This window comes from Arachis ipaensis, chromosome B4 (assembly GCF_059453495.1).
Source record: "Arachis ipaensis isolate K30076 ecotype BB chromosome B4, ASM5945349v1, whole genome shotgun sequence".
Taxonomy (NCBI): Eukaryota; Viridiplantae; Streptophyta; class Magnoliopsida; order Fabales; family Fabaceae; genus Arachis; species Arachis ipaensis.
Window position 1 is genome coordinate 111820934 of NC_142439.1, and position 7646 is coordinate 111828579.

A 7646-nucleotide genomic window follows, 5' to 3' on the forward strand; every position below is an offset into this window, starting at 1 on the left:
TATTAGGCAGACACAAACGCAGTCTCTCACACTATACACTTTCTTTCACTTGTCTTTGGGGTCTGTGTCAGTCAACCACAGGGTGTATTTCCTCTGGTTCAACCCTGCAACATTAGCTATTTTATCCATTTTCTCTGGTGAGTAGTGAAGTTTTCATCATGTGCCCATCATTTATTTCATTCGGAAGTTTGAAACTTTTATGTGATTGGGGGAGAAAATGAATCATGCAGATTTGAGTGTTAATTCAATTCTCTAGGCTTATTTTATTTTCTGCCTTTTTTGAAAAATTGTTCAAGGACAAATGTAGGAGGTAATGGCTATAAGCATGTGGGGGTAAAAAAAATGGTGCCTTTGTGAAAAAGTTTGTTATGTAACTGATCATTGCCATTGGCCATTCCTGTTGGAACCATTTCTTTCTCTTGAAAGCTGCTGCTTGATAATGAAAATGTTAGGAATGTTTTAGTACTTTCGGTTAATACTAGAATTTTTTTTGGTCAAATATTGCTTCTTATATTTTAGTAAACTTGGAAAAAGGGGTGCAGGGTATTTTGCCATTTGAAGATGCTTTTTGGTTTCACGTGAGTCATGCTTCAAATATGTCATCAATGAACCTGGGTAGAGAATTTACTCATTGTTTATGATGAATAATGAAGTCAACTCTTTCAGGCCTCATATTCTTCCTTTATTTAAATTAGGAGTGTGCATGAGCCGGGTGAAATCGGGTTTGATATGACCCAGACTCGATCCGAAATATATACCGAGCCTATTTGTTAGACCCGAACCTGGTTCTAGACCCGATGAAACCTATACACTTTCGGCCCATGATTATACCGGATAAAAATCGAGTAAAAACCGGGCCGTTAACATTACATTACCTTGATACCTTCTTATAAGCTAGCATGTGAAAATATCCAAATTTCCAAGACTTCAACCATTGTTTGACATGATAAAATTTACTTAAAAAAATATAATAAGAACTAACTCTTCTCTAAAATTAAAGTATAACCATAATTAATACTAATATTGTCTAATAACACCAAATATTTAAATCAATACAAATAACACAATATTATGCATTAGTCTAAAATCTTATGCATTTTAAACATAAAACATTAACTTATAGTCTTATAATAACTAATAACAATATATTAAGGTTTACAATACTTAAATTCCACATAAGAATAGCCATCATCCATCACTAATAATACAAAATATTAATTGTGTATGATGACCTGACCACCGGGCCGAGTTCGGGTGACCCGAGACATGGTCCGGACCCGACCCGAAATAATGATCGAGTCTATTTTTGAGACCTGATGAACGGATAATTTATACGCTTTTTGGCATTGTTTTTAGGTAGTTTTTAATATGTTTTAGTCACTTTTTATTATATTTTTATTAATTTTTAAATAAAAATCACATTTCTGGACTTTATTATGAGTTTGTGTGTTTTTCTGTGATTTCAGGTATTTTCTGGATGAAATTGAGGGAGCTGAGCAAAAATCTGATTCAGGCTGAAAAAGGACTGCTGATGCTGTTGGATTATGACCTCTCTGCACTCAAAGTGAATTTTTTGGAGCTACAGAAGTCCAATTGGCACGCTCCCAATTGCGTTCGAAAGTAGACATCCAGGGCTTTTCAGCAATATATAATACTCCATACTTTGCGCGAAGATAAACGATGTAAATTGGCATCCAATGCCAGTTCCATGTTACAGTCTGGCGTCAAACGCCAGAAACAGGTTACAACCTGGTGTTTAACTCCAGAAACAGCCTAGGCACGTGAGAAGCTTAAGTCTCAGCCCCATCACACACCAAGTGGGCCCCAGAAGTGGATTTCTGCACTATCTATCATAGTTTACTCATTTTCTGTAAACCTAGGTTACTAGTTGAGTATTTAAACAACTTTTAGAGATTTATTTTGTAACTCATGACATTTTAGATCTGAACTTTGTACTCTTTGACGGCATGAGTCTCTAAACTCCATTGTTGGGGGTGAGGAGCTCTGCTGTGTCTCAATGAATTAATGCAATTACTTCTGTTTTCCATTCAAACACGCTTGTTTCTATCTAAGATGTTCATTCGCACTTCAATATGATGGATGTGATGATCCGTGACACTCATCACCATCCTCAACCTATGAACGTGTGCCTGACAACCACCTCCGTTCTACATTCGATTGAATGAGTATCTCTTGGATTCCTTAATCAGAATCTTCATGGTATAAGTTAGAATCCATTGGCAGCATTCTTGAGAATCCGAAAAGTCTACACCTTGTCTGTGGTATTCCGAGTAGGATTCAGGGATTGAATGACTGTGACGAGCTTCAAACTCATAAGGGTTGGGCATAGTGACAGACGCAAAAGGATCAATGGATCCTATTCCAGCATGAGTGAGAACCGACAGATGATTAGCCGTGCGGTGATAGCGCACTTGGACCATTTTCACTGAGAGGACGGATGGTAGCCATTGACAACGGTGATCCACCAATACACAGCTTGCCATAGGAGGAACCTTGCGTGCGTGAAGAAGAAGACAGGGGAAAAGCAGAGATTCAGAAGACAAAGCATCTCTAAAACTCCAACATATTCTCCATTACTGCATAACAAGTATCTATTTCATGCTCTCTTATTTTTCGCAATTCAAACTGATAAATATAATTGATATCCTGACTAAGAGTTACAAGATAACCATAGATTGCTTCAAGCCAACAATCTCCGTGGGATTCGACCCTTACTCACGTAAGGTATTACTTGGACGACCCAGTGCACTTGCTGGTTAGTTGTGCGAATTTGTAAGAAATAGTAATATTGACATTGACATATACAAATTCGTGCACCAAGTTTTTGGCGCCGTTGCCGGGGATTGTTCGAGTTTGGACAACTGACGGTTTATTTTGTTGCTTAGATTAGGAAAAATTTATCTTTTTAATTTAGAGTCATTAAATTTGAGTCTCTTATCTTTATTTTCCCTCTCTATTTTTTTCAAAAATTTCAAAAAGGTTTTTCAAGAAAATATTATTTTTTCTTTCTTTCATAACTCAGTTGGTTAGAGCGTTGTACTTATGTTCTTGGTAACTATTGCTTCTTTGAGTTTCGGTGTTTATTAATTACAGTAATTTTCAAATTTTTTAGTATCTTCCTTTCAAAACTTTTCAAAAATAATTTTTCTTTGATTAAATCTTGTGTCAAATTTTTAAGTTTAGTGTTCTCTTGTTATTTTTCTTTAATTTTCGAAAATTTATTTTTAGTTTTCTAAAAATTTTAAGTTTGGCGTTCTTTTTATATTCTTGAGTTCCTTGAGTTTTGTTCTTTGTGTTCTTCTTGATCTTCAAGTTGCTCTTGTGTTTTCTTTTTGTTTAATCTTAAAAATTTTAAGTTTGGTGTCTTTTAGTTGTTTTTCTCTTCAAATTTTCGAAAACTCAGGATCATAGATCTAAAAATTTTCAAGTTTGGTGTCATTTTATTGTTTTTCTCTTTCCTCATTAAATTTAAAAAAAATAATATCTTTTCTCTTTATTTTAAGTTAATTTTCGAAATTTACATAAGAGTTTCAGATTTTTATTTTAAAATTTCTATTTTATCTTATCTTAGTTTTAAAAATTTCAAAATTCAAATTTTTTTTCAAAAAAATCATATCTTTTTCAGAATTTTATCTTATCTTATTTCAAATTTCAAATTTCAACTTCCAAAAGTTCAAAATTTAAATTTCAAAATTTAAAATTCAAAATTTAATTTTCAAATTTAAAAATAAAATCTTTTCAAAATTTAAATCTTTTTCAAATCCTTATCTTATATTGTTGACTTTTTTGAAAATTCAAAATTCAATTTTCAAATTTCAACTTTCAAATTTCAATTTTCAAATTTCAATTTTCAAAATTTCAAATTTCAAATTTCAAAATTTCAAAATTTAATTTTCAGATTTAAAATTTAAATTTTAAAAATTTTTAATTTAAATTTCTTATCTTATCTTACCTAGCTTATCTTATCTTTTCTAATCTCAAATCTTAAAATCAAATCTTTTTCACATCTTTTCTTTTTTTAATTATTTTATTTTATTTTCTTACAAGTATCTTTAATTTTAAGACATCTTTTTCAAAACTTCCTAACCAATTTCTCCTTCTTCATTTTTTTTCAAAAATCCTCACCCACATCTTTTTCAAATCTTTTTAATTAATTAATTTAGTTTTCAATTTTTTTTATTTTTCTTCAAATTTTCGAAATTATAGTCAATTTTTTCATTTATTTTATTTTATTTTATTTTATTTTATTTTAATTTCGATATATATTTTATTTGCAATCCGCATCATCTCCCTTTCTCCATCATGGACCTAAATGGAAATGAACAGTCCAGAAGGACTCTGGGGTCATATGCTAACCCCACTACTGCTTCATATGGGAGTAGTATCTGTATACCCTCCATTGGAGTCAGTAGCTTTGAGTTGAATCCTCAGCTCATTATCATGGTGCAGCAAAATTGCCAGTATTCCAGTCTTCCACTGGAAGAACCTACAGAGTTTCTGGCACAGTTTTTACAGATTGCTGACATAGTACATGATAAGGAAGTAGAACAGGATGTCTACAGATTATTACTATTTCCATTTGCTGTAAAAGGCCAAGCTAAGAGGTGGTTAAATAACCAACCCAAGGCTAGCATAAGGACATGGAAACAGCTGTTAGAAAAATTCCTGAATCAATATTTCCCTCCAAAACGAATGACACAGCTAAGGCTGAACATCCAAGGCTTTAAACAAGGAGATAATGAATCTCTTTATGATGCCTGGGAGAGATACAGAGAGATGCTAAGAAAATGCCTCTCTGAAATGTTTTCAGAGTGGGTGCAGTTAGACATCTTCTATTATGGGCTTATAGAGAAAGCTCAGATGTCTTTGGACCACTCAGCTGGTAGATCTATACACATGAGAAAGACAATTGAAGAAGCTCAAGAGCTCATTGATACAGTTGCCAGAAATCAGCATCTGTACCTAAGTAGTGAGTCTTCCATGAAAGAAGAGGCTAAAACAGTAACTGCTGAACTCAGTCCTACAGAACAAGTTACTGAATTCAATCAGCAATTAGATTTTCTAACAAAACAGCTAGCCGAATTCAAGGAGATACTACAAGACACAAGAATGGCTAATATGAATATGGAAGTACAGTTGAAGCAAACAAAACAGCAGTTATCAAAATAAATAACAGAAGAGTGCCAAGCAGTTCAATTAAGAAGTGGAAAAACATTAAATACCTCACTTCAGAGCAGCAGAAAGCCAAGAAAAAAACAACTGACAGAGGATGAGCAAAATACTATCCAAAATCCCTCTGAGGACAGTAAGAGCCCAGAGAGGAATAACTCTAGCGTTCAAACTCCAGAAAAGGGTGCAAAGCTGGCGTTAAACGCCCAACCCACGCATAGTTCTGGCGTTCAAACGCCAGGAACAGGCAAGGAGCTGGCGACAAACACCCAATGGAAGCTCGGTTCTGGCGTTCAAACGCCAGAAACAGGTAGGAAGTTGGCGTCCAACGCCAATCAAGCTTCCAACCCTGGTATTCAAATGCCAGTGAGGGATCAGACACACACAAGTGCTGATAACAACCCTTCTAAAAAGGCTTTCCCAACCACTTCTGTAGGAAATAAACCTGCAGCAACCAAGGTTGAGGAGTACAAAGCCAAGATACCTTATCCTCAAAAACTCCGCCAAGAGGAGCAGGATAAGCAATTTGCTTGCTTTGCAGACTATCTCAGGACTCTTGAAATAAAGATTTCGTTTGCAGAGGCACTTGAGCAAATACCCTCTTATGCCAAGTTCATGAAAGATATCTTGAGTCATAAGAAGGATTGGAGAGAAACTGAAAGAGTTCTCCTCACTGAAGAATGCAGTGCAGTCATTCTGAAAAGCTTCCCAGAAAAGCTTAAAGATCCCAGGAGCTTTATGATACCATGCATATTAGAGGCTAATTGCACCAAGACAGCTTTATATGATCTTGGGGCAAGCATCAACCTAATCCCTGCATCCACTATCAGAAATCTTGGCTTGACTGAAGAGGTCAAACCAACCCGGATCTGTCTTCAACTTGCTGATGGCTCCATTAAATACCCATAAGGTATAATTGAGGACATGATTGTCAAGGTTGGGCCATTTGTCTTCCCTACTGACTTTGTAGTGCTGGATATGGAGGAGCACAAGAGTGCAACTCTCATTCTAGGAAGACCATTCCTAGCAACTGGACGAACCCTCATTGACGTCCAAAAAGGGGAGATAACCCTGAGAGTCAATGAGGATGAGTTTAAGTTGAATGTTGTCAAAGCTATGCAACATCCAGACACATCAGACGACTGCCTGAGCGTTGATATTATTGACTCCCTAGTGGAAGAGGTCAATATAACTGAGAGTCTCGAATCAGAGCTAGAGGACATTTTTAAAGATGTTCAGTCTGATCTGGAGGATTCAGAGGAATTGAAAGAGCCTCTGAAACTTCCTCAGGAAGAGGAAAAACCTCCTAAACCCGAGCTCAAACCATTACCACCATCCCTGAAATATGTATTTCTGGGAGAAGGTGACACTTTTTCGGTAATCATAAGCTCTGCTTTAAATCCCCTGGAAGAGGAAGCGCTACTTCAAGTGCTAAGGACACACAAGACAGCTCTTGGGTGGTCCATAAGTGACCTTAAGGGCATCAGCCCAGCAAGATACATGCACAAGATCCTATTGGAGGATGATGCTAAGCCAGTGGTTCAACCACAGAGGCGGCTAAATCCAGCCATGAAGGAAGTGGTGCAGAAAGAGGTCACTAAGTTACTAGAGGTTGGGATTATTTATCCTATTTCTGATAGCCCCTGGGTGAGTCCTGTCCATGTTGTCCCTAAGAAGGGAGGTATGACAGTGGTTCATAATGAAAAAATTGAACTGGTTCCTACAAGAACAGTTACAGGGTGGCGTATGTGTATTGACTACAGAAGGCTCAATACAGCCACCAAGAAGGATCACTTCCCTTTACCATTCATAGACCAGATGCTAGAAAGACTAGCAGGTCATGAATACTACTGCTTTTTGGATGGCTATTCAGGTTACAACCAAATTGCAGTAGATCCTCAGGACCAAGAGAAAACAGCATTCACATGTCCATCTGGAGTATTTGCATACAAAAGAATGCCTTTTGGTCTGTGCAATGCACCTGCAACCTTTTAGAGGTGCATGCTCTCTATCTTCTCTGATATGGTAGAGAAATTTCTAGAAGTCTTCATGGATGACTTCTCAGTATTTGGAGACTCATTTAACTCCTGTCTTAACCATCTAGCACTTGTTCTGAAAAGATGCCAAGAGACTAACCTGGTTCTAAATTGGGAAAAATGTCACTTTATGGTGACTGAAGGAATTGTCCTTGGGCATAAAATTTCGAACAAAGGAATAGAGGTGAATCAAGCTAAGGTAGAGGTAATTGAAAAATTACCACCACCCACCAATGTTAAGGCAATCAGAAGCTTCTTGGGGCATGCAGGATTCTATAGGAGGTTTATAAAGGATTTTTCAAAAATTGCAAAACCTCTGAGCAATCTGCTAGCTGCTGACACGCCATTTATATTTGACACAGAGTGTCTGCAGGTATTTGAAACTCTGAAAGCTAAGCTGGTCACAGCACCAGTTATTTC